At 42.3% G+C, this 23,639-nt stretch overlaps 1 protein-coding gene across 1 annotated transcript in view; it reads left to right on the forward strand.

Moving 5' to 3' along the window:
• The first annotated feature begins 990 nt into the window (after nucleotides 1-990).
• Nucleotides 991-23,639, forward strand: part of SERPINF1 (serpin family F member 1) — an 88,733-nt gene continuing 66,084 nt past the window's right edge. Inside the window, exon 1 of the mRNA XM_077294481.1 lies at nucleotides 991-1,125. The gene's annotated coding sequence lies outside the window, so the exon portion shown is untranslated. The remainder of the gene's footprint in view (nucleotides 1,126-23,639) is intronic.

A 23,639-nucleotide genomic window follows, 5' to 3' on the forward strand; every position in this document is an offset into this window, starting at 1 on the left:
AGCCGGTAAAAAATACAGTGAAGGAGCGGTCAGAGAGGTAGGAGGAGAACCAGATAATGTGATAGTTAGGTCATAAATAATACACAGTAATAAATTAAAAATTATATCCATATTACAATAGCCTCTTCAGACAGGGAGAGAACCCGAACTTTAGCGCCACCTATTAAGAGTAGCAATCTTAAAAGTCAATATCGACCCCTTAATGAGCCCTGCCACATGACTTCAGATAAAAAGCCAAATCAGACACTGCATTTGCAGACACGTTTCGGCATATTTGCCCCTCATCAGTGCAAAGCAAGAGATCTGATTCGGTTAAGGGGTGTAATGGGAAACATTTCTCCTTGCAGAGAGCTTGTGTAGGGAGACTTATAGGCCATGCAACGCTGCTCTGGGAATATAAATGATATATACAATTACATATCGTGATAACACAATAATTAATGAATATATTTTGGAATAAAAGAGATTTATTACCATTGTTTCCACACATAAAAAACAAAGTCAGATGGAAATCATCATCAGTGGAGAGGAGCGATTCCACAGTGTCCGTGGCTTTATTGATTGGTATCGTCTGCGTTAATCCAAAGATTATAATGAATGCATCGATCATTGGTGTTAATGGCCGGATGCTGCACTGGGTAGGGATGCTGTATATAGGATATATGCCAGGTTGTATTTCTGCTGGGCACATGTGGTGGAGCTGTGCTACCACTTATTCACTCTCATTCTATCAGTCTGTGCCTCATATAGGTTTTGTATGGCAATATGAGAGTATATGTCTGTAGCTGATGGATATACTTGCAGGTGATGAGATGCATACACTTCCTAATATCTGTCTGTAGATGATAGACCCCCCGCCCGCAGATTCCACATCTGTGCGTGGGCTTTGTGCTACCCTACAGGAATGCCATATACAATGAATCCCCCCTCCCATCCCAGGAGGCTGCAGTCCAGCTGTGCTGTCTTTTAGAGCCGCCCTTAACTCCACCTCATGTACTCAGTGATCTAAAGCCTAGATAAAGAGGCGACTAAGGGTCTTCCCTAGTTCCAGATCCACAGAGAAGCCACCTGGGGGTGGGAGGAAGCCCTAGGCAGCCTGTCCCAAGAGGCAGCATCCTTACTAAGGTATGAGTGGCATCATTCCCTGAGGCCTGCACATGGGAAGGTTACAGGCAGCACAATGGCAAAAGTTTGATTATTCTCATCACCTACTTGCGCCAAAGTACATAGTGGGGTCATCGGGGTGTCAGTACCCCCTCTGATTGGATAAAGGAGCTCAGGATGTAATTATTGTCATTTTTTGTTATCATAAAATGTAACTTTTAAAACATTTTTTAAAAATAATTTCTTGTCTGCTCTCATCCCTTTAACCATGCACAATAACATTGCCCTCACTTCTAGGATTGTGCTTTAGATTTATGCAGATCTGTTACATTTCTATGATTATTTGTCTATAGTTTTAGTATTTTACAAACTCCTGTAAATATTGCGGTGACGTGATTCTCTACTTATGACTGAGAACATAGATGATAGCATGTCCTGCAGGCAGAGTTTAATATCATCTAACCCTGCTTTATCCATTGTGCAGATGTGACAGAGCCGCGGTTCTTATTTCACACCCATCAGTGATCTGCGGATTTACCCAGAACTGTAAGGCAACCTGCCACATAATCCCCGATTCTAAATGCTGAAGGCGAACAAAGAGTTAAATGCAACTGAGCTCTGCCACATCTTGACATATTGGTTTTATCATTCCTTGTTTGCCACGTACTTTTTACATTCTCCCGCCTCCTTTAAAAGGGAGGTATTTGGCTCAGTGGGATTTCAGAGGTGTGTATTATGGGATATGCTGTAAAAAATACTCCAATATTGTAAATCATAGCCTGGTCAATAGTATGAGCCCAGCACTGATAATGTCCATTATAAAAAGCTGCATACAGACATAGGGAATTGTTATATTATGCGCTAGAATGGACAAATACAATGGAGAGCATTTATTATATATATATTGTTTCATTTCACTCACTTATATAGCACCATTTATTTCACAGAGCTTTACAACATTATCGAAGAGAAACTTATTGCACATCTTGTAAACTTTTGATTGGTTGTTCCAATTACCTTCATATTGGCCCATCTTATCACTTTTAGGGCAGGGATAGAGAGGATTGGGACGATTATACAAATGACACAGTTTGATCAGAGTGGATATGTTTCTCTCGGATGAAGAGAAGATGGAGAAAAAAAATTCTCCATCTTCTCTATTGTGTCAGTGCATGGAAATCGGATTGCATTCAGATGTCATCTGAGTGCAGTCCCATGTTTCACATGCACTCATTGACTTGCATGGCTGAGGGCAATTTGAATATTGGATCAAACGTGTGCATGAAGACTCTGTCCAAGGAAAAAATCGTACATAGACTAACATTGGTCTGAGCGCAATCCGATGTTTTGTCAGATCGCACTTGTCTGCACCTGCCCTTAGGCTGGATTCACACATCCAAGAGAAACAGACTGATTTTTTTCTCAGGCGTCATCCTAGTTACATTCTCTTTGCATCATTCCCCTTTTTTCACTGAAGCAAAGAGGCTGGGCTTTTTTTTTATCCATTGACTCTTAAAATACTACTCCAGCATTTTTTTTTCATGTTAGTGCTGGACTGGTACCTCTAATGTAATTTCCCCTCCCCCGGTCTTATATTCACCCTCCGGTTTCTGTACCTTTTTTTTGGGGCGTTGCTCCGGTTTCGCAGCTCCATCTTGTGATCGCATCTTCTGACTGACCAGCAGTTACACCACAATCTCTCAATACAAGTCAATGGGAGCAATAACGAGACTCTCATAGACTTGTATTGAGCTGTGACCTCCAATTCGTTCCAGTCCATCAGACACTGGAGCGGCCGGCAGATCAAACATTGCCGGAGACCGATAGAAGTGATAGAAGGGGAAGATGGCAGCAGGGAAGTATAAGACTAGGGGCAGGGACCTTAGGTTGGAAGCACCACCCAAGCGGTAATATAAAATAAACATTGGAGTGGTGCATTAACGATGTACCAATTAAAAACAGCAGAAACTCAAATGGACCCCTGATGTATAAAGTCTATCTTCCTAGTCATGCATGGCTCATGTATTCTCACAGACTTTAATGACCGATTCTGATCTAAAAAAAAACTTGTGAGAATAGGAGAGTCATGATGTGTGTATGGCAGACAACGCATTCACCCATAGAGTATCATGCATTCACCCATAGAGTATCATGCATTCGCCCATAGAGTATCATGTATTCACCCATAGAGTATCATACATTCACCCAAAGAGTATCATGCATTCACCATAGAGTATCATGCATTCACCATAGAGTATCATGCATTCACCCAAAGAGTATCATGCATTCACCCAAAGAGTATCATGCATTCACCCAAAGAGTATCATGCATTCACCCAAAGAGTATCATGCATTCACCCATAAAGTATCATACATTCACCCATACAGTATCATGCATTCACCCAAAGAGTGTCATGCATTCACCCAAAGAGTATCATACATTCACCCATAGAGTATCATCCCTTCACCCATAGAGTATCATGCATTCACCCATAGAGTATCATGCATTCACCCTTAGAGTATCATACATTCACCCTTAGAGTATCATGCATTCACCCATAGTAGAGTATCATGCATTCACCCATAGAGTATCATGCATTCACCCATAGAGTATCATACATTCACCCATACAGTATCATGCATTCACTCAAAGAGTATCATGCATTCACCCATAGAGTATCATACATTCACCCATAGAGTATCATGCATTCAACCATAGAGTATCATGCATTCACCCATAGAGTATCATGCATTTACCCATAGAGTATCATGCATTCATCCATAGAGTATCATGCATTCACCCATAGAGTATCATGCATTCACCCATAGAGTATCATGCATTCGCCCATAGAGTATCATGCATTCGCCCATAGAGTATCATGCATTTACCCATAGAGTATCATGCATTCATCCATAGAGTATCATACATTCACCCATAGAGTATCATGCATTCGCCCATAGAGTATCATGCATTCGCCCATAGAGTATCATGCTTTCACCCATAGAGTATCATGCTTTCACCCATAGAGTATCATGCTTTCACCCATAGAGTATCATGCATTCACCCATAGAGTATCATGCATTCACCCATAGAGTATCATGCATTCACCCATAGAGTATCATTGAGCCTCTCAATGATACTCTATGGGTGAATGCGATGTCTGGCAGACAGCAATAGGACGGGTCACAGAGATGAGTAAGTGTAACCTAAGCAAAATATGTTACAGCTCTAGATGGGATAGAACCTATAAACTACCTATTTACTAATATAGGAATCTACTTGACTTTATCCATAAACTTGGCATGTTCTCCATGTGGCTCATGTCTCATTCTCTTCATCTCACAAGAGCCAGAATTACAATTTGAAGTCTTCAGCATCTCAGAGTAAAACATCACATGGGCTGCTGCCATGTAAACCTTTCCACATGCTGGTTTTGCAAAATATATAGAAATTGTAGATTTTTTTTTATCCAGAAGCTGCTTGTCAGGCTTCAACAGGAACACGGTGAGAAACTGCTTGAGAATTCTCTGCAGTGCTGGACTTTTGAAAATGGTCCCTCTAGATTTTCAGCTGTCAGGAATGGTCAGGTCTTGTCTTTGGTACAGGAAACTATAAAGCATTTTGCATGAAAACGCTGCATATATCTCTTCTCTGTGCTTTGCAGGCATAAGGGGTATTAGACACAGCTCGGTACTACAGAGCCAGAGGCAGTCTGTGTGCCACTGTATGGGGGCTCCATATGGCACCGTCCTAAGCTGTGATCACAAACTTCTATTGGAAGTATATGTATGTAACCCCTTTCTCATGTACAGCACCATGGAATTAATGGTGCTATATAAATGAATAATAATAATAATAATAATATTTCCTGAAATATAAATTCAACCTATGCAAATGTATTGACATTGCATTTTAAAAATCATTAACTGGAGAAAAATCTCTGGAGACTCATCTTTGTTGCATTGATCAATCGGACAACAGCTACCTCTCTCACAACAAGGAGCAACAATTTTGTCCCTGGTGTCCTTAGACAGCTCTTTGGTCTAGGCCATGGTGGAGAGGTTGGAGAGTGATTGAGTGTGTGGACATGTGTCTTTTATACAGGTAACAAGTTCAAACAGGTGCAATTAATACAGGTAATGAGTGCAGAGTAGGAGGGTTTCCTAAAGAAAAACAGGTCTGTGAGAGCAAGAATTCTTGCTGGTTGGTAGGTGATCATATACTTATTTCTTGCAATAAAATGCAATTTAATTTTTTCTAAATCATACAATATGATTTTTTGGATTTTTTTAGATACTGTCTCTCACAGTTGAAGTGGTACCTATGATAAAAACTACAGACCTCTCCATTCTTTGTAGGTGGGAAAACTTGCAAAATCGGCAGAGTATCAAATACTTATTTTCCCCACTGTAGGTCTATTTTGTGTTTTCCTTTTTTCCCTCCATTTAACATTTTATTGACAAGTTTTTTCTTTGTCTGGGATTTTGAAATAAACACCCTGATTCATCATTTGTGTCTCTTAAGTAACTTTTCTTTTTTTTTATCCCGTGGTATTTGCTGACATTTATTGCACCAAATTAATCAAAATGGCTCAGGTGGTTCATGAATTTAGCATAAAGTAAAATTAAATTTCCTGTCAATAATATTTTGCAATTTGTAAGCAAAAAAAGTTGCAACTTTTCAAAATGTCGAAAAACATGTGACTGTTGAAGAAATTTACAGCAGGGGGGACTGGAGTAGAGTTGCATCAAATTTAGCTACTTTTTAAAAAGTCGTAATTGAGGAATCAGCTGAAAACATATGGAATCAATAAACTCCACCCACAAAGCGAAAAATAAAATAAAACAGGAGAGGACATATAAAATATACATCAAAAAAGGCCAAGTAGCATAATATATTGGGTTCAAAGAAAAAATGTGCAAAACGCACAGCACTAGGCAAAAAAACAGGAGTTTTTCCAGGCGAAGCAACTTTTGGAAAACAGTCAAGTGACCCATGCGACTTCCGCTAAGGAATAAGCATGCCACTTTTTTTTTTTTACCTTTTCAGTTCCCTGAAGCAGTTAAAAGAACTTACATAAGATGGAGCATGTACACAGCAGTGTCTCAGTGACATTGCTGTGCAACATGTTCACCTTAAGTGGGCGCTTTGCAGTATTTTGTCAGGCGGATTCTTGGTGGAATCCAAAGACACTGTGTGCCACATAGATACAAGGTGTTTTCCTACGAACAAAAGTTCCATTTTATTCACTAGATCTTGGAATAAAAATAAGTTCCACAATTGAATGTGATTAAAAAGAAAATGTTCCTGTTCCGAGATAATCTTATAAATGTGCCCCTGCTGTGTACTGTGTAATCGCCGTGTCTGACCGTGCAGGAACATGGTCTGATCATACCACAGCTCCTGGGCAGGGGAGGAAGCAGAAGAGTATACAGACAGGACAGCAGGGGATCACAGATGATTCTTTCTTTGAGGTAAAACATTGGTTAAAAACAGGCAGGGAAATGTTTTACCTCACAAAAAGAATCAGCTGTGATCCCATGCTATAATGTCTATATACTCTCTTGGCCCCCCCTCCCGCCAAGGAGCTGTGGTACGATCAGACCATGTTCCTACACGGTCAGACACAGCCATTACACAGTACACAGCAGGGACACATTTATAAGATTAGCTCGGCACAGGAACATTTTTTTTAATCACTTCATATTGTAAACCTTATTTTCATTCCAAGATCTAGTGAATAAAATTAACTTTTGTACGTGGGAAAACCCCTTTAAGTTATTTTCTTTCTGTTTTTTCGTTTCAACAATGTGGATATTTACTTATCCAGATGTTTTACCCTAATTCATCAGTTGCCCCTTTTCGCGCAGTTGTACTCCAGTTCCCTAGGAGAGTACACCGTCCATTTTTATTTTTCACACTTGAAGACAAACTGGATCATGTGACTTTTTGGTTTTAAAGGCACAAAAAAGCTAGAAGACATAAACACCATCTTAAATTTTGCGCAAAATTAACTAGCATGCAACATTTTGAAGAATTTGGTGCAAAAGAACAGCAACGAACAGTACAAGAAAAAGAGAAAAGTCATTTTAAAAATCGCAAATGTAGAATCAAGGCCATAGACTCTGGTCACATCTGCTTTGTTATTTCCATATTTGAATTATAGGAAAAGAAATATGAAACTAATGGAAGTGCAGGACCGGGCTACAGTGGTGTCAGACGGCCCATTCACAATAATAGGATCTGTCTGGTTTTCATCATGGTATATATGAGGCGTGCTGTGCTATTTTGTCCAGTATTTCTGGCTGAATATGTGGCAGCGGCTCAGATGCATTGTGAACACCGCCTTAGAAAGTGTAGGTTTTGCCAGGTGTTACAGAAATGGTTTAGGTGGCTGGAACACAGATGTAACTTTGGTATGTACTGGAACAAAATATCCTTTGTAATACATTCTTAGAGTCTTCCAAAGCCACAGCTGGAAATCCTGTTTTCTTTTGCTCCATTTCATGCAGAACATATAATTGGTTTCTAATATTGAGGCCCCGTTTCTGCTTCTCGAAGAAAAATTTTTTAGCTATTCAACAGAAATTCTGCTATGTATCCCAGCACAGTATTAGTGACTGTAATTACATACTTAGGGAACATATAGATGACCTTTGCTTATACATTAAAGAACTGCATTTAAATCAGTTGCCTAATGAATGAGGAGGTGCAGGAGAATATGAATTCTGCAGGTGATTCACGCAATTGTGCTGACTGAAGTAACTAATAATGTGGCTTTAAGTAGTGTTTAATATTGTTCAAGGTTCTGTGGCACGCATGTATTAGATCATTTCGTGTTCCACAAAGTCCTTGCATGTCTTATTTATTGAAGGGGGTCGAATAATAGCTAATTTTAATAGTGAAAAAAGACCTCTTCTATATCTGTGCAATGGAGAAGACACAAGAAGTTGGTATTGGCTTACAAATACTGAGGTAAAAAAGCTCACTAAGTTCTCAATGTGTACATGTGGGCAAAGGATATGGTCACACAAAGTTTTTGAGGAGTTTTGAGAAGCTGATACTTTCCAAAATCCCTCTCAAAAACTGCTAAAAAAAACTCTTGGAAAACTCATTCAGTTCTTTTCTATTCGAAATCCATTTTCTGTACATACAATTATTTTTTTCCCACTAGGGGTTTCTAAGAACTTCTTTAGGGAAGAAAAAACAATAAAAACAAAATAAAGTACATATCTCTTCTGTGAAGAGGATCCTGAAAGAAATCTATCCAAACTAGGGATTGTCCAATCAAAAGGCTGCAAAGAACACTACAGGAAAAACAAACTCTTCCAAAAACTCCCAGAAACAGAAGTGTTTCCTAAAACGTTGAAGTCAATGCTGGTACTGAGTGGACCAAGGGAGTGACAGTCCATCATTAGGGTGTATCAGGGCAACCCATGTTTGGTCTGTGCTTTGTGGTCTGTCTACAGACCATGCAGTCATCGGAATCGAGCCTATGGGAAAAGTCAGACATGCGTATAAATCGGACGAGGATCACAACGCATTGCTCAGACTAGCCGTCGACTCTCCTGACCAGAGTGTGGGTCGGGAGAGCTGACAGTCTGACCGAGCACTGTGTTGTGATCTTCATCCGAGTTATCCGGACGTCTAACTCTTCCGGGATGGTGGATCTTGTCTTTCATGGTGGGAGAATAGCTTTTAGGCCGGGGTCACACTTACGAGTACAATGCGAGAAACTAGCATGAGTCTCAAGCATCAATTCCTGGCACTGCCGCCGGCACTCGGGACCAGAGTGTGCAGCTGCATGCATTTCTATGCACCTGAACGCTCTGGTTACGTAGGGTATTGATGCGAGAGACTTGTGCGAGTTTCTCGCATTGCACTCGCAAGTGTGACCCCAGCCTTACAGTGAATGTTAACCATCCTTCTGTAAGCTGAGCAGGAGTCCTTTTACCCAGTCAGATACATTTACCATAAGTAGTGGTAATTGTTTATACATTACCAGCACTTGACAAAGACCAATTTAATCAAGCAACAATTGGAGGGGGTTTGTATGACTATTCATAGGATTGTTTGTATCCCCTCCTTCTGATTTTGGTTTAACGCCTTAACGACAGCCAATACGCCTTTTAACGGCGCTGAGAAATAAAAGTGTAGCGCCCCCAGCATTGGAAAATGATTCGGGACTGTTTTTACTGTCCCCAGTCTTGTGATTGCCGTTATTCACCAAATAACGGCAATCGCGGAAAACAGAGTCAGATTTCCCATTAATTTTTCTCTCCTCTGATACGATCTAGCATACCAGAGGAGAGAGAAAAGGGGTCCCTCGAGACCCCCCAGTACCTTTGCCATCCCTTGACCCTCCAGCTCCATCTCCCAGCCCTCCGCTTCTTTTTCCTGAAAGAAAATGGCGGGCACATACGCAGTGCGCCCGCCGAGATCTTCCGGCCAGTACCAGGCAACAATAGGAAATTTTTCCTATTGGTTCATTTTTATCACTGTAATAGACCCTATCATAGTGATTAAAATAAATAGTAAATCAAACCCCCTTTTGTCACCCCCTTAGTTAGGTAAAAATAATTAAAAAATGCGGTTAGGGTTGGGGTTATAGCTAGTGTTAGGGTTGTGCTAGGATTAGGGTTATGTTGGGGTTAGGGTTGGTTTGGGGTTATATCTGTGGTGTTGGGGTTAGGGTTGTGGTGTTGGGATTAGGGTTATGGTGTTGGGGTTAGGGTTGTGCTAGGGTTAAGGTTATGTTGAGGTTAGGGTTGGCTTGGGGTTATGGCTGTGGTGTTGGGGTTAGGGTTGTGGTGTTGGGGTTAGGGTTGTGGTTAAGTTTGGGATTAGAGGTGTGTTGGGGTTAGGGTTGGAGTTAGAATTGGGGGGTTTCCACTGTTTTGGTACATCAGAGGGTCTCTAAACGAGACATGGCGCTGCCATTGATTCCAGCCAATTTTGCGTTCAAAAAGTCAAATGGTGCTTCCTCCTTTCTGAGCCCTCCCATGCATATCGACGTACTCAGGAGAAATTGCACAATACATTTTGTGGTCCATTTTCTCCTGATACCCTTGTGAAAATAAAAAAGTTTGAGTCTAAAGTAAATGTTTGTGAAAAAAGTGAAATGTAAATTTTTCCTTCTACACTGTTTTAGTTGTTGTGAAGCACCTGAAGGGTTAATAAACTTCTTGAATGTGGTTTTGCGCACCTCGAAGGGTGCAGTATTTAGAATGGTGTCTCTTTTGAGTATTTTATGTCATATTGACCCCCCAAAGTCACTTCAAATGTGAGGTGGTCCCTTAAAAAAATGGTTTTGTAAATTAAGTTCAAAAAATGAGAAATTGCTGGTCAACTTAATCCTTGTAACTTCTTAACAAAAAAAATTGTTTCCAAAATTGTGCTGATGCAAAGTAGACATGTGGTAAATGTTATTTATTAAGTATTTTGTCTGATATGACTCTCTGATTTAAGGGCACAAAAATTAAAAGTTTGAAAGTTGATAAATTTTCTAAATTTTTGCAGAAGTTCCGTTTTCTTCATAAATAAATGCAAGTCATATGAAATAAATTTTACCAATAACATGAAGTACAATATGTCACGAAAAACTCTCTCAGAATCAGTTGGATCCATTGAAGCGTTCCAGAGCTATGACCTCATAAAGTGACAGTGGTCAGAATTGTAAAAATTGAACTGTCATTAAGGTCAAAATTGGCTCTGTCACTAAGGGGTAAAACAGGGATGTGCAACCATAATATTTAGGCCTGCAAGCAAGATGCTTGATTGCATTCTGATGGCTGTGCAGGCTTATGCAACCATCTCGAATGAGCGTCCTTTGGTACGTTCATTTGGCCTATCCTCGACCCATGTGAAAGAGCACTACATGGGCTGTCCACTACTTTTTATTATTTTTAAAATGGGTTTAAAGCTGTCTTAATGTAAAAAAAATATACATATTTTCACCTACCTTACCCTTGCTGTTGATTGGTACTGCCACCTATATCTTTCACTGGTCTCTTGGCTGTCACTTCAGACACACAGCACACAAGAGATTTGGCCGAGCGCTAACAAGCTGTTGACTTGATTCTCTGAGGGATTTGAGGCATTTTTCATCATTCCTTGGACCGGATAAGAGTCTTTTCTATTCGTTGTTGAAGTTTTTGTCCTTCAACTAGCAAGTACACCATCCGACCAAGTGTGAATCGTAACCACTAAGCATTTAGTGCCACTATTGTGACCTGTAACCAAAAACTGTGCTGTGCCTCTGTGTGACACGGGAAAGAAAGTCATCTGTTTGTTCCAAATATTATGAGGGATTTCAGCAGTGTCCCACCAGCTTACACACATGACACCTGCAGCTATACTGTTTATATATCCCTGTGAGATTGTAAAGGCAACCTGTCACCTCGGAAAACACTGTTTACCTGCAGATATAGGATTGAGCTGCAGGTATATCACATTGCAATACTGTCCGACTGCTTTCCTGAAAGTTCTGCTACTTATTTCCTCTCAGAAACCGCTGGCTTTCAGTCATGGGGGTGTGCATGGAGCGGCTACAGTCACTGTTCACAACATGGCTCCTGTTATGATCCTTAATGGCTGAGGATCACAGATAGGACTAGCTAAGTTACTGAACATAGAACAAGCTCTAGGGAGGTGGTAACTGGACTGACCGCAAAACCTGTTCCTAACCAAACACACTAAAGGTAGCCGGTGAACGTGCCTAAATTCCTGGACGTCTCGACGCAGCCTGAGAAACTTGCTACCCCTATAGAGAAAGTAAGACCTCACTTGCCTCAGAGAAATGACCCCAAAGATATAGGAAGCCCCCAACAAATAATAACAGTGAGGTAAGGGGAAAATACAAAACGTAGAAATGAAAACAGATTCAGCAAATGAGGCCCACTAATACTAGATAGCAGAAGACAGGCAGGGAACTGTGCGGTCAGTAAAAAACCCTATACAAAATATCCACGCTGAGAGTTCAAGAACCCCCACACCAACTAACGGTGTGAGGGGAGAAACTCAGCCCCCTAGAGCTACCAGCAAGCAAGGAAATCACATATTAGCAAGCTGGACAAGGACAAATAAATAACCAAGAAACATATTGAACACTGATGAGCAAAAAATAACTAAACAGAAACTTAGCTTCTCTTGGCGAGACTGATAACGAAGGAATTCAGGAAAGATCAAAATAGCACTGAATACATCGACAGCAGGCAACAACTGATAGTCCAGGTGGGCTAAATAGGAAACCAGCTAACAGATAACGAGACAGCTGATCCAGCCTCAGACCTGCAGAATAACACAAAGAGCCACCAGTGGGAACCCAAAGATAGCACTCACACAGTACCACTTGTGACCACAAGAGGGAGCCCAAAAACAGAGTTCACAACAGTACCCCCCCTTGAGGAGGGGTCACCGAACCCTCATCAAAACCCCCAGGGCGATCAGGATGAGCCACATGGAAGGCATGAACCAAATCGGCCGCATGAACATCAGAGGCGACAACCCAGGAATTATCCTCCTGACCATAGCCCTTCCACTTAACCAAATACTGAAGCCTCCATCTAGAAATACGAGAATCCAAGATCTTCTCCACCACATACTCCAATTCGCCCTCAACCAGCACCGGGGCAGGGGGCTCAACAGAAGGAACCACAGGCACCACGTACCTCCGCAACAAAGACCTATGGAACACGTTATGAATGGCAAACGACGCTGGGAGGTCCAGACGAAATGACACCGGGTTAAGGATTTCCAAAATCTTATAAGGACCGATGAAGCGAGGCTTGAATTTAGGAGAGGAGACCTTCATAGGAACATACCGAGAAGACAGCCATACCAAATCCCCAACATGAAGTCGGGGACCCACACCGCGACGGCGGTTGGCAAAGCGCTGAGCCTTCTCCTGTGACAACTTCAAATTGTCCACCACATGGTTCCAAATCTGCTGCAACCTATCCACCACAGAATCCACCCCAGGACAGTCAGAAGGCTCAACCTGACCCGAGGAAAAACGAGGATGAAAACCAGAATTGCAGAAAAAAGGCGAAACCAAAGTAGCAGAACTAGCCCAATTATTAAGGGCAAACTCGGCCAATGGCAAAAAAGTCACCCAATCATCCTGATCAGCAGAAACAAAACATCTTAAATAAGTTTCCAAGGTCTGATTGGTTCGCTCGGTTTGGCCATTCGTCTGAGGATGGAAGGCCGACGAAAAAGACAAATCAATGCCCATCTTAGCACAAAAGATCCGCCAAAATCTGGACACGAACTGGGATCCTCTGTCAGACACAATATTTTCAGGGATGCCGTGCAAGCGGACCACATTCTGAAAAAATAGAGGAACCAAATCGGAGGAGGAAGGCAACTTAGGCAAGGGCACCAAATGGACCATTTTGGAAAAACGATCACACATCACCCAGATGACAGACATTCTCTGAGAGACTGGAAGATCCGAAATAAAATCCATGGAAATGTGCGTCCAAGCCTCTTCGGGACAGGCAAAGGCAAAAGCAAACCGCTGGCACGAGAACAGCAAGGCTTAGCCCGAGCACAAATCCCCCAGGACTGCACAAAGGAACGCACATCCCACGACAAGGAAGGCCACCAGAAGGACCTAGCCACCAAATCTCTGGTACCAAAAATCCCAGGATGGCCAACACCGAAGAATGAACCTCGGAAATAACTTTGCTGGTCCATCTATCTGGGACAAACAGTCTCTCTCGTGGGCAACGGTCAGGTCTATCCGCCTGAAATTTCTGCAGCACTCGTCGCAAATCTGGGGAAATGGCAGACAAAATCACTCCCTCTCTGAGGATACCAGCCGGCTCTGAAACTCCCAGAGAGTCAGGCACAAAACTCCTAGAAAGCGCATCAGCCTTCATGTTCTTCGAACCAGGCAGGTACGAGACCACGAAATCGAAACGGGAGAAAAACAACGACCAACGAGCCTGTCTAGGATTCAGCCGCTTGGCAGGCTCGAGATAAATCAGATTTTTGTGATCAGTCAAGACCACCACACGATGCTTAGCTCCCTCGAGCCAATGTCGCCACTCCTCAAAATGCCCACTTCATAGCCAACAACTCCCGATTACCAACATCATAATTCCGCTCGGCAGGCGAAAACTTTCTCGAAAAGAAAGCACAAGACTTCATCACAGAGCAATCAGAGCTTCTCTGCGACAAAACAGCCCCTGCTCCAATCTCAGAAGCATCAACCTCGACCTGAAAAGGAAGAGAGACATCAGGCTGACACAAAACTGGAGCCGAAGAAAACCGGCGCTTCAGCTCCCGAAAGGCCTCCACGGCCGCAGGAGACCAATTAGTCACATCAGAACCCTTCTTGGTCAAATCCGTCAAGGGTTTAACCACGCCAGAAAAATTAGCAATGAAGCGACGGTAAAAATTAGCAAAACCCAAGAACTTCTGAAGACTTTTAACAGATGTAGGCTGTGTCCAGTCATGAATAGCCTGGACCTTGACTGGGTCCATCTCAATAGTAGAAGGAGAAAAAATAAAACCCAAAAAGGAAACCTTCTGTACTCCGAAGAGACATTTTGAGCCCTTCACAAATAAGGCATTAGCACGTAGGACCTGAAATACCATCCTGACCTGCTTCACATGGGACTCCCAGTCCTCAGAAAAGACCAAAATGTCATCCAGATACACAATCATAAATTTATCCAGATATTCTCGGAAGATGTCATGCATGAAGGACTGGAACACAGAAGGAGCATTAGAGAGTCCAAAAGGCATCACCAAGTACTCAAAATGGCCTTCGGGCGTATTAAATGCTGTTTTCCATTCATCCCCCTGCTTAATACGCACAAGGTTATACGCACCACGAAGATCTATCTTGGTGAACCAACTGGACCCCTTAATCCGAGCAAACAGATCAGATAATAATGGCAAAGGATACTGAAATTTCACCGTGATTTTATTTAGAAGACGATAATCAATACAAGGTCTCAGAGAACCATCCTTCTCGGCCACAAAAAAGAATCCTGCACCAAGAGGGGAGGAGGACGGGCGAATATGTCCCTTCTCTAAAGACTTCTTTATATAGCTCCGCATCGCGGCATGTTCTGGTACAGACAAATTAAAAAGTCGTCCCTTAGGGAACTTACTACCAGGAATCAAATTTATAGCACAATCACAATCCCTATGAGGAGGTAGGGCACCGGATCTGGGCTCATCAAATACATCCTGGTAGTCTGACAAATACTCAGGGACCTCAGAAGGAGTGGAAGAAGCAATTGACACTAAAGGAGCACCGCCATGAATCCCCTGGCAACCCCAACTTGAAACAGACATAGCTTTCCAATCCAGTACTGGATTATGGGCCTGCAACCATGGCAGACCCAAAACGACAACATCATGCAAATTATGCAGCACAAGAAAGCGAATCACCTCCTGATGTACAGGAGTCATGCACATAGTCACTTGAGTCCAATACTGAGGCTTATTCTCAGCCAATGGTGTAGCATCAATTCCCCTCAGTGGAATAGGGAACTCTAAAGGCTCCAAGACCAAACCACAGCGCCTGGCAAACGACAAATCCATTAGGTTCAGGACAGCACCTGAATCCACAAAAGCCATAACCGAGTAGGATGACCGAGAACAAATTAAAGTAACAGACAAAATGAATTTAGGCTGTATAGTACCAACGGTGACAGTTTTAGCGATTTTTTTTTAAGCGCTTAGAGCATGCTGAGATAACATGAGTTGAATCACCACAGTAAAAGCACAACCCATTTTGACGTCTATGATTTTGCCGCTCAATTCTGGTCAGAATTCGGTCACATTGCATAGACTCAGGTCTCTGTTCAGAAAACACCGCCAGATGGTGCGCAGATTTGCACTCCCGCAAACGCCGATCAATCTGAATGGCCAAAGCCATTGAGTCATTCAGACTTGCAGGCGTAACATTCTTAATGGCTTCAGAAAGACCTTCTCATTCCATTGAGTAAGCACCGACCATTTCCGAAATTTTTGACAATACACCTCAGCTTCATCCTGGCCCTGAGAGAGAGCCAGCAAGGCCTTTTCTGCCTGGTTCTCAAGATTAGGTTCCTCATAAAGCAAACCAAGCGCCAGAAAAAACGCATCCACATTCAGCAATGCAGGATCTCCTGGCGCCAGGGAGAAAGCCCAATCTTGAGGGTCGCCACGTAACAGGGAGATAACAATTCCAACTTGCTGAGCGGAATCACCAGAGGAACGAGGTCTCGAAGAAAGAAATAATTTACAATTATTCTTAAAATTCAGAAACCTAGATCTATCTCCAGAAAACAACTCAGGAATAGGTACTTTTGGCTCAGACATAGGACTGCGAACAACAAAATCCTGAATGCTTTGCACCCTTGCAGCAAGATGATCCACACTAGAAGTCAGACTCTGAATATCCATGTCTGCAGCTGAACTCAAAGCCACCCAGAGATTAAGGGGATGAGAGAAGCTGGACAGACTGCAGCAAAGGGAGAGTAAAAAAAAAAAAAAAAAAATTGTACTCAGGACTTCTCTTATCCCACTTCTGCGATGCATTAAACACTTTTTGGCCTGCTGTACTGTAATGATCCTTAATGGCTGAGGATCACAGATAGGACTAGCTAAGTTACTGAACATAGAACAAGCTCTAGGGAGGTGGTAACTGGACTGACCGCAAAACCTGATCCTAACCAAACACACTAAAGGTAGCCGGTGAACGTGCCTAAATTCCTGGACGTCTCGATGCAGCCTGAGAAACTTGCTACCCCAATAGAGAAAGTAAGACCTCACTTGCCTCAGAGAAATGACCCCAAAGATATAGGAAGCCCCCAACAAATAATAATGGTGAGGTAAGGGGAAAATACAAAACGTATAAATGAAAACAGATTCAGCAAATGAGGCCCACTAATACTAGATAGCAGAAGACAGGCAGGGAACTGTGCGGTCAGTAAAAAACCCTATACAAAATATCCACGCTGAGAGTTCAAGAACCCCCACACCAACTAACGGTGTGAGGGGAGAAACTCAGCCCCCTAGAGCTACCAGCAAGCAAGGAAATCACATATTAGCAAGCTGGAGAAGGACAAATAAATAACCAAGAAACATATTGAACACTGATGAGCAAAAAATAACCAAACAGAAACTTAGCTTCTCTTGGCGAGACTGATAACGAAGGAATTCAGGAAAGATCAAAATAGCACTGAATACATCGACAGCAGGCAACAACTGATAGTCCAGGTGGGCTAAATAGGAAACCAGCTAACAGATAACGAGACAGCTGATCCAGCCTCAGACCTGCAGAATAACACAAAGAGCCACCAGAGGGAGCCCAAAGATAGCACTCACACAGTACCACTTGTGATCACAAGAGGGAGCCCAAAAACAGTTCACAACAGGCTCCATACTCCGTGAGGCGGAGGCGGTAAGCAAACCCCAACACTGTGACTGACAATTGGCTCTGCAGCGCATCTGTGTGCATCTAGAATGTCAATCAAGGTGATAGGGTGTGCTTACAGCCAGCACCTACAGCATTGTGAGCAATGACTGCAATCGATGACTGCATGCTCCCATGACTGAAAGCCAGCGGTGGCTCCAGGGAGGATATAAGTTTGGGTTTATCCTATCTATGCAGGTAAATAGCATTTTCCAAGATAACATGTTCCCTTTAATTGTTTAGACATCACTGTTAATACTATACTTCATTTTTGTAAAGGAATACAACCATGAATTCCACAAAAATTCTTAAACTTTGGGAAAACTGTTTAAAATTGATGTTTGGATTATAATGAATGCCTATACAGGTTCTCACCAGCATAAAGGTGTTATATTAATCCAATATCACCATCTTCTTATCCAGATCGTAGAGCTTGATGTGAGCCTGACAGAAATCCCCAGGCGTTGCTCAGATCCCACTGTACTATGCTGGGAGGGTGATATGAAGAGAAGCTGACGTTACACCACAGCTGCTGACCAGACAGCTGCATCGAACGGCACAATTCTGCATATAATGAGGAGTATGTGTGAAGAATTGTAGCAAAGTTTACTGTAGTTGGGTTGAGTGTTGGATGTAGATGCAACTACTTTTATTCTCTGGATAAGGGGTGTCCATAGAAATCATGGGGACCCATAACACAAGTTTTAATTGGGGCTCCCCCAACAAAAAATCAATAAATAATGAATATTTGTCAGGGTCACGGAAAAGCATTTCTCACAAATTTCCAGTACTTGCCTTCTATGTGACTGTAGAACGCCAAATAGTGACGGTGTGCCATGCACATACAGTATCTCGATTCCCCAGTGTTCCCTCAGCAGATCGAGCGCTCCTGTGTATGGGCGAGTCAGGTAAAAACCAAACAATCGGTCAAACCATCATTCGGCCAACAGTGATCGGAAGTGTCTGAGGGCTTAAGGTTCTCAAAGACTCTAAGAATGAACCAGATGCCAGTGGAAAGCGGGCTGAGTACTATGTGCTCGATTCATCAATTGAGGGTTTTTAATTCCCTTTTCTTCTTTTTTATCTTATGGCATTAAATAATGTTTTGTGCTAAATTATTCAAAATGGCTCACATTGGCTCCTGTTCTGGGGGTCTAATTTTCATTGTTTTTCCCCTGTTTTTTGCATTCTTATTTTTTTTAATTGGTGCAACTTTGAAAAACATTTATATGGGTTTGCCTCATTTTTATACTTGTGGGTGTGTTTTGGACTTTCCATATGTTTTCGGATGATTAGAAGGAATCTGGCAGCAGGTTTGCTATGTAATCTGGGAGCAGATTGATGTAGTGGAAGAGACCCTGATTCCAGGGATGTGTACGGTAATTTACTAGGCTGTGTTTTTCTGTTTCAATAGTATCAGTGTTTCATCAGCAGGAGATTATCACTACAGGACAACTGATCTTGTGCCTCCTAGTCCAACCATGCCCACAGCACTGATTAGCAGCGTTATGTCACTATACAGTGTACTCAGAAATCTGCCAGTGGTGTGTGCGGGGTCATAAACAGCCCAGCAGTCAGAGCTCTGCTAAACCTGCAGCAGAGAAAACTGTCATTCTATGGCTACATTCACATTAGCGTTGTGCGACGCAGCGTCGGGCGCCGCTGCGTCGCCGCATGCGTCATGCACCCCTATATTTAACATGGGGGCGCATGGACATGTGTTGCATTTGCGTTTTGTGACACATGCGTCGCTGCGGCGCACGCGTCAGGGCACACAGGACGCAGCAAGTTGCATTTTTTGTGCGTCCAAAATCAAGCAAAAAAAGGACGCATGCGTCACAAAACGTTGCGTTGTGCATGCGTTCACATTTGCGTTGTGCGTTGCGTCTTGCGTCGCCGACGCTGCGGCGCACAACGCAAATGTGAACGTAGCCTATCATAACTGCTGCACCCAGTAAACTAAGGCTACGTTCACATTTGCGGTCAGCGCCGCAGCGTCGGGCGCCGCAGCGGCGCCGCATGCGTCATGCGCCCCTATACTTAACATGGGGGCGCATGGACATGCGTTGTGCTCCGTTTTGCGCCGCATGGCCGCAAGCGTTGGACGCAAGAAACGCTTCAAGTTGCATTTTTTTTGCGTCCAACTTGCGGGCAAAAACGACGCATGCGGCACAAAACGCAGCGTTTTAGCGTGCGTTTTTGTTTGCGTTGTGCGCTGCGGCGCCGACGCTGCGGCGCACAACGCAAATGTGAACGTAGCCTAAGTGACACATTGCTAGAATCAGGGTCTCTGTCCCTACTTCATGCTGAAAGGAGAGGGTAGAACGGGAATTGAAGCACATTTTTGCCAAATCTTGCAACTTTTAAAAAAGTAATTGCAATTATGATTCGGGCCATGCTCTTTAATTTGCTTCTAACATGTTTTGCGACTTTCAGTGCAAAAAAGTTGCATATTTCGCTAATATGATGCAAAAATTGTGGATGAGCAAAAAAAAAATCACTCCAATGGGGGTCTGTAGTACATTTGCACCAACTCCGTTTTGTGTCATTTTTTTTCCGTGTGTTATTTCTGGCATTTTTTAGTGAAATCCTTTAGAAAAAAAATACCAGAAAAAAAGGGCCATGCCCTGTGCATGCTGCATTTTATAAATCATACCATTCATCCAAAAAACATCACAAAAACACTACAGATCATAATGCATTGAATGTTTTACGTGAACATGGCCGCTGGAATAAGATGCACCTAAAGCTCATTCCCACTGCAGGGCAATGGAATGAGTACAATCCGATAAAAAAATTGGATTTCACTCACCCCATTGTTTGTCTATGGTGCAGCTCACATTTGCCATTATTTTCTCATGCGTTTGCACCATATTGCATGCACCCATGTAAGTCTATGGGTGCGTGTGAAACATCGCCCTGCACGTGGATATAATCTGTGCTGCGATTCTCTCATGTGGGGGTGCGCAGAGCACTGAGACTCGGCTCACGCTCGTAACAAACAGGAGCCGAGTGTCATTAGCATATCACATCCAATGCTCTCGCATGAGAAAATCATCGGATGCCATACGCTAATGGGCCTTATTCATTAAGAAGCGGATCTCATCAGTGGCGTGTGCTTCCATATGCCTCCACCAGAAATGTTACTCCAGTCAGGAGCTAGAGTACATTTCTGGCTTTAATTTACCCCACTAAAATGGTGTGTATTTATATACAACATGCCCAACTCTACTTTCCAATGATATACTGTAAGCAGTGGAGACTCAGCTCGATGACCACTATGTAGATTAGACCACCTAACCTCCACTTAACACCCCCCCCCACCTTCTTAAATATTGTAGCTTTGGCCAACTTCTTGTCCAAATGGGCAAATGGGAACCTTAAAGAGAGAAACAGTACAAATAATAGTGCATATAACGAAGGTAAATAGGCCAGAATCATTTGTATCTATGTAGAACCCAAATTAATTATCAGGAGCAAATATTTTGACTTCTGTATATGCAGCTATTGTTTGGCATTACTTTCCTGTCATGAAGAACCCTACTTAGCTTATGTGCAGCCAAATAAGATTAATTATTTGTAGCAGTGTGATCTCATTATGGGCTTTGGGGTATACTGCAGGTGATTTTTCATTGTAATTAGGAAACAGGCTTTGATCTTATTATAGCTGGTGTAAGATGACAAAGGTGACACTTGCCATGACTGTGTGATGAATGCAAATGTGCTATCATCTATCTATCTATCTATCTATCTATCTATCTATCTATCTATCTATCTATCTATCTATCTATCTATCCCATATCTATCTATCTATCTATCCCATATCTATCTATCTATCTATCTATCTATCTATCTATCTATCCATCCATCCCATATCTATCTATCTATCTATCTATCTATCTATCTATCTATCTATCTATCTATCTATCCATCCCATATCTATCTGTCTATGCATACCATATTTTAGAGATGTTGATGTTGTCAACCTCCTTTTTTATCTAATACAGGGCCAAGAGAGGTTTCACCTAATGCTTCTCCATAGTGCTGCCGACATCCCTCACTGGTTCCTGCGCTACCTCTGTCAGTAGAAATAAGCATGCGAGAGCTGCAGCTAATAGGTTGCAGTGATCGGATGTTCATATAACTGGAGTTGGATGTACAGAGCTGGTCTCTACACACCCAGCCAATCACAAAAATGCTACATTGGTCTACAGGTAGTCTAAGACACTCCTCCTGTCTCATCATTGGTCCAGACTGCTGCTAAAGCCCCTCCCCTGCAGATCTGTTACCTCTGATTGGCTGCTGTGTGTAACCACAAGCCTATCACAGGCTCACCGGGATGTCAGTGCTCTGCAGTGCAGCAAGGGCTAACTAATAATAATAAAAGATAAAGTATAGATTACTAAAAAGCAAGTGAGGAAAAGATAATTATCAGGTAACAGGGTCAGACGACTGTGTGGTGTCTGTGATTTTGTACTGTAGAATATCGGCAATACTAGCAAATGTGGCACCTTTGGTTTTAGCTTATTGGTAGGTCCGGGTTGTCCATGTATCATGTGGACTGGTATCATTGGAATGCCTGCCGTTTAAAACCACATTTCCTCTGCGGGAGCCATATAACGTACAGCAAGATGAATTTTCCCCAAGCAAATTCAATTCTTATCTGCTGTCAGATGAAATAAGCTTTTCTCTTAAAAAAAAATGTATCTTTAGATGTGTTCCTAATATAAATATAGAACCTGCTAATATATTCACAAAGGTGCCAGGATTTTCGGATATCAGCAGCCGTCTCAGGTCTTGGCGGCTCTTCTTCTGACTTGTGCCCAACACAGGAGAGTGTTACCTGTGTCAGTATGTCATTAGCCCTGCAAGTAACGGGGGCTGGCTGGCTTGTTTCTATAAGTAAGCCAGACCATTTCTGTGCGTATGCTGTGATGGTGAAGGGGGCTGGCTTTTTTTCTGAAATGAACCATTCATGCAGCCCCTTTAACACTCAGCACTGGTGATGACAAGTTGACCACGGGCAAGAAGTGAAGCTTCTGGGACCTGGGACTGACCCGAACATCAGGAAACCTTTGTAATTATAAATGTTTTGGTAATTATATGCAATAATATCAGGAATACATCTAAAAATATTTTTTCAAATTGCACGATTAAAAGCAACTTTTCATAAGGTCAAAAGTGGCCAGTGTTTGCTATTATTTTTCCTCCCCTTGAGTATTCAGTCTTGTTTTTTTTATGGTTCCTGACACATGGGTCTTTTTCTTTTTTGTTCTCAATATGCTAATCTTCATGGTCTTCACCAAATGGGCATTACTCCCACGAGTCTTCAGACTGCTCCTTGTTGATGGAGACCATACAAAATAGCCTATTGGGTGCAAAGTAAAATAATAAAATGCTAATTAATAAATAATAGTAAGTAAAATGGCTGATATTTCTGGAACAACATGGCTGATTTTTAAAAAGAGAAAACAAACAAAAAAAAACAAGTACTCAGGAAAATAGCAGGAATAACATTAGAGCAAAAAAACTGTCCACTTTAAAGGGAATCTGTCAGGTTTTGCTATGTAACCTGAGGGCAGCATGAGATAGGGGCTGGGATATATTTCTGTGATGTATCACTTATTAAGCTGTGTGCTGTTGTTTCCATACAATGGATCTTTTATCACCAGGAGATTATCACTGCATGAGCCCTGGTCCGACCCCCGACCCCTCCTGTGATAAGCAGCTCACTGTCAATACACAATGTACACTCAAAGCTGTGGTTTCCATTTGTGCAACAACTGATACATAGCTGGAATCAGGGTATTTTTCTCTACATTATGCTGCTCTCAGATGAGGTAGCAAAACCTGGTGACGGATTCCTTTTAAAGGGTAACATTGCAAAAAGCCACTATATAATGCATACAGTGGTAGGAAGTAAGGCACATGGTTGTCATTATCTACTTCCATGTGAGATGTCTATGTCCTGCCTGTTTTTTTTTATCGGACCGCATATGGATCCATGGAGTCTCATGGATCTATTCACACATCTGTGAAAATCACTGATTCGAGTGTGAGATCTGTGAGAGTGAGAGCAGGACCTATTCTGATCTGATTTTGAGGAACAGAATAT

The sequence above is a fragment of the Ranitomeya variabilis genome, chromosome 3 (genome assembly GCF_051348905.1).
Source record: "Ranitomeya variabilis isolate aRanVar5 chromosome 3, aRanVar5.hap1, whole genome shotgun sequence".
Lineage (NCBI taxonomy): Eukaryota > Metazoa > Chordata > Amphibia > Anura > Dendrobatidae > Ranitomeya > Ranitomeya variabilis.